Raw genomic sequence first — 8,895 nt, 5'->3', positions numbered from 1 at the left:
TGGCTGAGATCTCTGATGGGCCCCCTCTATAATGAAATTTATAGTGGGAAAAATAAAACAATGATAAAATCCCGGTACTCGGGGCTAGAGTCCTGTCAGCCCCCTTATAAGGGCAGGGCTCCCAGGACTGTAGCCCGGGAGGCCTGCCGCTGTGGTGGTCGAGAGATCATAGTGAGCGACTCGCATCGCGAGGTACCGGGTTCAAGCCTCACTAGCGCCACAGTGGCGGTCGGCTGAAGTTGGTTTTTTGTGGTTCCCAACTTCGAGGCACGAATGCAAACCGATTTCCCCGTTGAAAAGTCTAGCCACCGAGAGCAACCAGCCTACAAACGGTGCAAATATTCAGTCATTACACATAGATGGCAGCACTCTGGAAAATCAGGCACAACGTACTCTCAGACTGTTAGGTACTTACACTTCGCACTTAGGTACTTGGAAACTTACACTTCCGGCACAACTCACTAGGTAGTAAATCGCCCATGGCGATAGACCTGAGTTGTGCTCGGGTTGAAAGAAAGCAAGAAATAAAGCCCGTGGGCAATACCCCTAGGCTGGGATCTGTCGATAGTCCCACCGGTCACACTTTTCACAGGCCCTTCATACTTAATTTATAGCGTAAAAAAGTAAAAAAAAGATTAAAATAGTCCCGGGCCACAGGGCTAGAGTCCTGTCAGTCCCGTTCTTGTGAGGGCCATGCCCGGGGGACTGAACTATTCTTATCATTTTTGGTTTTTCACACTATAAATTCACTATAGTAGGGCTAGCTATAAATCTGGCCTGGGAGCAGTGCCCGTTTTCCGCATGGGCGAATTAGGTATGTACCCAAAGCCCAAAAAAATTTTAAGATTTGGTGGTGGGATAACCCACCACCACCACAATAATTTTTTCCAATTAAAACAGAACCACTATATATGTTACGGAAATGTGATAAGTCCTTATGCTTAATCAGTTATTATGCTTAATCATCCGCTATTATGCATCGCTACCAACCATTTTTGCAAGTTTAATAAATTTTGTTTTTCCCATTTACCAGTGATTGTGTGTAATCCCCAGGCCCAGCTCGTATTGGTAAATATGATAAATAGTCAAGAAATTATTTAAACTTACCGGAAAAATTTCAGTATAGGACAGTGGTTTTTAACCGGGGGTGCGTGCACCCTTAGGGGGGTGGGAGAGTATTTTTGGGGGTGCGTTATCTGAAAAAAAATTACAACATGTTACTGATTATTCAGGAAAATTGAAATGATAAAATATCAATTCTTAAAAAAATATGAATCAAACCAATATTTCGACACCTCATCTCTTGGCTTTTACTTGGAAAAATATGTCACGCGAAATGCGTTGCAGAAGTTTATTTTTCGATTAGTGATCAGACTTGTTTTCCATTTCGGTTGAGAAAAAATACTAACAACCTAAACACACTATTTGCGTAAAATATTTTGGGGTTTGTTTTTATTGGTATCTTGTTTGATAAGCATGTTGCGCTTAGATTTGACAGTGAAAAACATCAAAAAATTTAGTCAAGTGACAAAGAAACATTAATTTATAGTTGTTGGAGCTGGAATCAATAATCAATCATAAGTGAATCATCAATCAATCATAAGTGAATCATCAATCAATCATAAGTGAATCAATCAATCAATCATAAGTGAATCAATCAATCATAAGTGAATCAATCAATCATAAGTGAATCAATCAATCATAAGTGAATCAATCAATCAATCATAAGTGAATCAATCAATCATAAGTGAATCAATCAATCATAAGTGAATCAATCAATCAATCATAAGTGAATCAATCAATCAATCATAAGTGAATCAATCAATCATAAGTGAATCAATCAATCATAAGTGAATCAATCAATCAATCATAAGTGAATCAATCAATCAATCATAAGTGAATCAATCAATCAATCATAAGTGAATCAATCAATCAATCATAAGTGAATCAATCAATCATAAGTGAATCAATCAATCATAAGTGAATCAATCAATCATAAGTGAATCAATCAATCATAAGGGGGGAGGGGGGGGTTTGGATAATGCTTACGTCATCAACCACTTTTTATGAAAATATGAAATATTTTTAATGGCATCTTACTCGGTGCGCCAAAAACGAGAAAAACCTTTCGATAGTTTGTGGGCAATTGAAGTAACATCCCCCCCTATTGATAAGTGCCCTACAGAGTCACTTTGGTGATCTGGAAATGTGTCCGGGCCGCTTAAGTGCTCTGGAACTGTGCCACGCATCACTTAAATAATCTGAGAATGTGCCGCGGGTAATTTGAGTAATGTAGAACCGCACTGGGGGCCACTTAAGTGCTCTAAAACTACGTCACATGTCACTCAATGGATCTCTAAATGTGTCACGGATCGCTTAAGTGTTCTGGAACTGTGTCTCGGGTCATTTAAGTGATCTGAAAATATGCCACGGGTCTCTTAAATGTTCTGGAATTGTACCACGGGACACTTAAGCGATTTGTAAATGTGCCACTTAGTTCATTTTTACAAAATTAGGTTTGAAGAAGGCAGGCCGCATCAAGTAACCCCCAGGGCCATATTTGGTCCGCGGGCCAAGGAACTTTATGGGATTTATCATTATATGGCTAAGAGGGTGGGTCTCAATGAATTTATTAAAGATAAATTTTGAGTTCATAGACTTCAAATAACATTGAAATTAACAGAAATTGATTATAAAAACATATAAAGGTATTTTCTTCCGAAATTTCAATTTAAAAAAAAAAAATATATTTTATGCATTAAAAAAATAAATTTTTGATCGTGGGAAGGAAGCAGGAGAGAGCTCCCCTATGCCCCCCCCCCCCCGTGTAAGTCTCTGATCCCACCAATATGCGTTAGGTTTCAGAGGGGCAGAGCTGATGACGAAATTTTGCTGACAGGGGGGGGGGGGAAGGGAATCAAAAATGGCTAAAAATTTGTTTACGTAATACTTGAACGGCCTCTAAGTATTTGATAAGTGAATCAATCAATCAATCATAAGTGAAGAACTATTAATTATTATAACTATTCACTTGATACGCTCTTGGTAGTGTTTGGAAAATACAGATTTCGTGTTGAAACTGAAACGGGTTTCAACTGATCCGCGTTTCAGCACGCTGAGTGGTGAATACGGCCCTAAATGAATCTTTTTTCCTTTTTTAAATCTCAAAAAACACTAAAAAATAAATGGTTTTTTTTTTAGTTTCGTTTTTGTGAATTAATTTTCAGAAAAAAAAATAAAACTAAAATTAAATATTAGCTATAGCCAAAAAGGGCATTAATAATAAGTGAAATAATTTATAGAAATTAACTAATGAATAACTGATGTAATTAATTACAGAAAAAATTGAATTTTCCAACAGATTAAAAACGCATTATCCAAGGGAGTGTGGGAAAGTAACTCTTATTACACTGGGGATGCGAGAAGGAAAAAAAGGTTAAGAACTAAGTCTAGGATGATGGATTCGATCAGTGATGTTGCTTATATTTGAAAATGTTAATAAATGTGAAGAAAGCTAACATTACAATGCTGATAATATATATAATTTATACGTTTTTCGTTCTCATAACACATTTTCATTTACCGTATTTTAACGTGTATACAGGGTTGGATTAACCTATATGGAGTCCCTAAGCACGCAAATGATTTTGGTGCCCCTCCCCGTCTCCCGCCCCCTTTACTTTAACCTTAACGCATGATGCGGGACCTCATGAAAATTAGATCTGATCAAACTTTTCAAGAATAAGTATGTAAATTGGTAAGCGGGTATTTTTAAGGGAACGGGGTGGTATTCAAAAAAATCATTTCACTTGATTCCTATAATCTCATGGCTCGGGAGCCTCGATTGCCGGGAAGGCCTCATGGAAATTTGATCTGGTTAAAGTTTTGGAGAGAATAAGTATGCAAATTGGCAGCAGCTAGGTTGACGGGGGGGGGGGGGGCTCTGAAAATTTTATTCTACCCGGGAGCCTAGATGCTGTTGAGACGGCTTTGGGCTTTATGGAAATAGGGAAAACTTTCGATCCAAAAACTGAGCATTGACACTAGTTCTTGTTTGCAATTGGAGTGCTTATTTCAGAAACTCCCATAACAGAGTGTAGAATTTTTAATCTTGAGATAATCAAGAAAATCACGTTAGATCATCTTCTAACTTAACTAAAAGCAGATATTTTTTACAAAAAAAATACTGAATGTGAAGGACAATTCTACACATAAAATGGAAATGTGATATATTCAATAAGGTTAAGGGGAGGGGTGTAAAAAAAATTTTCAGACTGCAGTTATGAAGTTTTTGCAATAAAACAAATTTACAAGACAGTATTAATAAGTTCAGTTAGGGGTAAAAGAGCAACAAAGCTGACTTTTTAATAACATTTGAATTTTAATTTGGTCAATTACAGATATTGTGTAGAAAGAAAATAATCATATGTAATATCTCATTCGCTAATGCGCTTGTCGGCCAACTCACAATCATGCTATAGAATTCAGCATAGCCTGCTGTATATTCAACAAGCTTTTGAAGATTATCAATTTTTTTCTTGGTGATTTGGATTTTTTCAACAGGGTAGGCATTCGTATTTGGCGGTTCAAGAGGGCGAGCAGTCATTCTCAAAGAAAATGTTGATGTAGACAAGCCATTAATGAACGTCTTAGATTTCACGTTTCTAGGTAAATTATGGCTGAAGACAAAGTGTTCGTACATAGATATTTTAAATGGGATTCTTTTCTTCTTTCGAATGCGCCTTCCTGACGTTTCGCCAGAGTTGACAGTTTCCTTGTATGAGCCCACAACGTTTCAAATATACTTCCTTGCACGCTTTTGCTTTCCACACATTGACTAGAAATTACTCCAAATTTCACTGAGAACTACTTTTGTGCCAAGTTTGAAATGGCGGAACATTGATTTTTGTCAGGAAGAGTTTTCTGAGTGATTGTATTACTTTTTGTAAATGGCATATTCTTTGCCCTGAACTCGTGATTTGAATATTATATTATGTTTGTATGTGTGCCTGGATTAACGGCTACTTTTCACCTTCTCTAGGGGTCATTCAAGTATCACGTTATCATCGATGGAGGGGGGGGGGTTCCGATTTGCTGACTTTTGATGACAGGGGGGAGAGGCGGGCTTGGATGATACTTATGTCATCAACCACATTTTATGAAAATATGAAATATTCCTGATGGAATCTTACTCGGTGCGCCAAAAACGAGAAAAATCTTTCGCTTGTTTGTGGGCACCTGAACTAACATTCTCCCTAATGAAAGCCACCCTTACAGAGCCACTTTAGCGATCGGATTGGAATTGGATTGGATTTTAGGTTTACTGGCGCAAGGACCAGTTTGGTCAAACTGCGCCAAAACACACTTTAGCGATCTCTAAATGTTTCACGTATCCTTCAAGTGTTCAGGAAATGTGTCCGGACCTCTGGAGTGTGTGGAATGTGTGGAGAGCTCTGGAACTGTGCAACACATCACTCAAGTGATCCGTAATTATGACACGGATCACTTAAGTAATTTGGAAATGTTCCGTGGGTAACTTAACTGATGTAGAACCTCACTGGGGAGCCGCTTAAGTGATCTAAAATTGTGCCACATGTCACTCAAGGGATCTCTAAATGTGCCACGGATCGTGTTCTGGAACTGTGTCGCCGGTTACTTAAGTGTGATCTCTGAATATGTCACGGGTCTACTTCAGCGATCTGAAAATGCGTCACGCTCCATTTAAATGCTTCGGAATTGTGCCACGGGTCATTTAAGCGATCTGTAAATGTGCCGCTTAGTTCATTTTTACAAAATTTGGTTTGAGGGGACAAGCCACATCACATAACCTTCAGGGCCACATTTGGTCCGTGGGTCAAGGGTTTACCATATATGGTTAGAAGGGTGGGTCGCAATGAATTTCTTAAAGAGAAATTTTGAGTTCTTACCTTTCAAATAATGAAAGAATTAACATTGAAATCAACAGAAATCGATTATAATAATATATAAAAAAAGGTGTTTTCTTTCGAAATTTTAATTTTTTTAAAAATGTTTTTTTACATTGAAATTTTTTTTCGTCTGGGGGGGGGGGGGGACCAGCCTCTATGCCCCCCTCTCGCGTACGTTTCTGATCCCACCAATATGGGCTAGGTAGGAGTTAGGGGGCAGTGCTGACGAAATTTTGCTGAAAAGGGGGGGATCAGAGTTTTGCTTACTTTTGCTGGCAGGGGGGGGGGGCAGAAATGGCTAAAAATTTGCTGACGTAATACTTTAACAGCCCTTTCATAGTTTTCACTTCTGATTGCAATTCACTAGACGCTTTTCTCAAGCTTTGTAAAAAGGGAACGGAAAATGATCACCAGAACCCTCAAAACAAACTTTCAAAACACCGAAAAATCAGAGACGACCTGTTCGATCTTTTTACCATCTGATAAAACCCACCAACGACGTCAGCGCTTCTACCTCTTACAAATTCTTAGGGCAGAAATCCCATTCTTTGCTTTTTGTGTGTCCCCCCCCAGGGCCCTTGCAACTAGAAACTAAAATTTACCCTGTTACTTGGATGATCTGTATTTATTTTGGTGTCCTCTCCTCACAATTTTTTAACAAAAAAAAGTATAAACTCAACACCCTTCCTGGCACAGAGCCCGGACACCAACACAAATCCCCCTGCCCTTCCTTAGTAGCAGCCCCGGTGAACCTTTAGATAAAGATCTTAAACTGTACAATCAAGTGCTCTTAAAATTTTAGGATTTTCAAACGGATGGCTGATGCTGGGGAAGAAATTTAAATTGGAAAAAAAAGTACTCTTTGATCACATTTTTTGTGATGCTCCTTTTCTCTTGATGCCCTTAGCACATGCTTATTTTGCTTAATTGTTAATCCGGCCCTGCGTGTATAAGGATCCCTTTTCACCAAAAATTTGGTCCCAAAAATAGGAGGGGTTCCTTATATATGATAGTATTTTAGATAAATCTTTTAAACTTTTTTCAAAATTTTAAGCCCAAAAAATTAGGGGTTCCTTATACACGTTAAAATACAATGATTTAGTTTTTATGGCAAAATATGTGTGGGTGCACCCTTTCTTTCTTTCTTTCTTGAATGATAATGATATTTTAACATGATTTCTTCCATATTTATCCTACTTACCAACTTTAATCGGGAATTATGCATAATTACCTGTAAAAGTGGCAAATGTAGAGAAATGTATCAAACTCACCGAAACGTTTGATGGTTATGCATAATTGAGCTTATTTAATTTTACTGTCCATTGGTTAATTTTTCCTTCAGACCAGGCGGAAAGGGGGAGTGGGATGGTGACAGCCAAAAAGTTACGCAATGGTCTTGGACTTGAAACGTCTCTACATTTTGACATATGTACAGACATCATGAGTTGGGGCAAAAAAGGGAAAAAAATAACGGCCCGTATCCCTACGCTTTTAATGAATTGCGCCCACTAGCTCTGATCAGTTTTATTACTTCGCCTGGAGCAAGGAGGTGTTTTTCTTTCCATACCCTCAGTTTTTCTTAATCTTTTGGGGTGTTGTTTTTTCCCCAGAGGAATCAGCATGTGTTTGCATTCTATTTTTTTTTATTTCCGAATTTAATAGGCAACCCGAAATAAAAAATAACCGAAAAAAAAAACGGTTTGCAGGGTTTAGCATCGCTAGGTCACGGGAAAAGTCAAAAGGGAAAGTCGCAGGGAAAAAAAAATGACTGAAAAACACTAGCCGATAGGTGGCACTGGTACGAGCGACTTTGGTGGAAATATGCAAATGAGACGGTTATAAGAACTTGCGCGCTCCTAATCCACAACCAGTTCACCGCTATAAACCGTGTATGTGGACCTGCTGCACTCTGCCGTTGCTGGATTTGTGACTCGCCTGCAATGTGTTATCCGCGATGGTGGTGGAACACATACTACTGTAATAAACGATTTGGAGGCCTTCTGTTCGTTATTTGCGTATCTTTACTTTGACTTGTGTACGTCAGCGCCACCTATCGGCTGTTTTTCGAGTTTTTGTTTTCCTGTCTTAAAAAAATTCCCGTGACCTAGCGATGCTAACCCCGCAAAACGTTTTTTATTTCGATTATTTTTCCCGGTTTTTATGAACTTTTAAATCATCTACGGATTTTTTGCCCACCCTGTACAGTACACAATACGTCAATTTTAATGCATTAATTTGTCTTTCTTTATATTGTGTTTTTTTTGTATTATATAATTCCCTTAATTATAATATAATTTTTTAAATCATCCGCCTCTAGATCATAAATGTATCTCACACATTTTTTCTTTTGAAATTTTTGTCTGTACATGAAAATGAATAAATTTGATAAACTTTGAAATAAAAGATAAAATCATTACTTGTAAATTAATATTATAATAACACTTTAGTAACCAGTAGTTTCGTGGTGGGTTGGTAAGTCTTGAGGTCAGAGAATTGATCACGGTGTATAGGCTCAAATCCACCCTCAGAAAAGCTACAAAACCTTTTTCTTTTCTTTTGAAAGGGCGCCATCTATCGTCCAAAAGTTGAAATATTTGCATATATCACATTCACGATAAAGATATATTTTTCTTTGCCCATGCCTTTTTTAGCCAGAACGATATCGTGGCCCGATATAGATCAATACTGGAAGCTGAAATTTTATCGATATAGATCTATATCTTTGTGCTACCTAGGATGATTCAGATGATATTTCACCATGGCCAGATGCACAGAGGGTTGTTTCAACTGGTGTTGGTTGTTCCCAAAAAGTGAACGTTACGAGACGGGTGTACGTGGGGAGGGGGCCCACCAATAAATTATCATTTATTGATTCACTAAAAAATGCTTTCTTTTTTTGATTCAAAGTCAGGGCTCGCGGAGCGAGTGCCCAGCGAATCCGGGCCCAGAATCAGATTTAGGAGTCTAC

This window comes from Pholcus phalangioides, unplaced genomic scaffold (genome assembly GCF_987345545.1).
Source record: "Pholcus phalangioides strain wild (caught in Gottingen) unplaced genomic scaffold, Ppha-v1.0 ptg000042l_1, whole genome shotgun sequence".
NCBI lineage: Eukaryota > Metazoa > Arthropoda > Arachnida > Araneae > Pholcidae > Pholcus > Pholcus phalangioides.
This window is presented reverse-complemented; position numbering follows the sequence as displayed.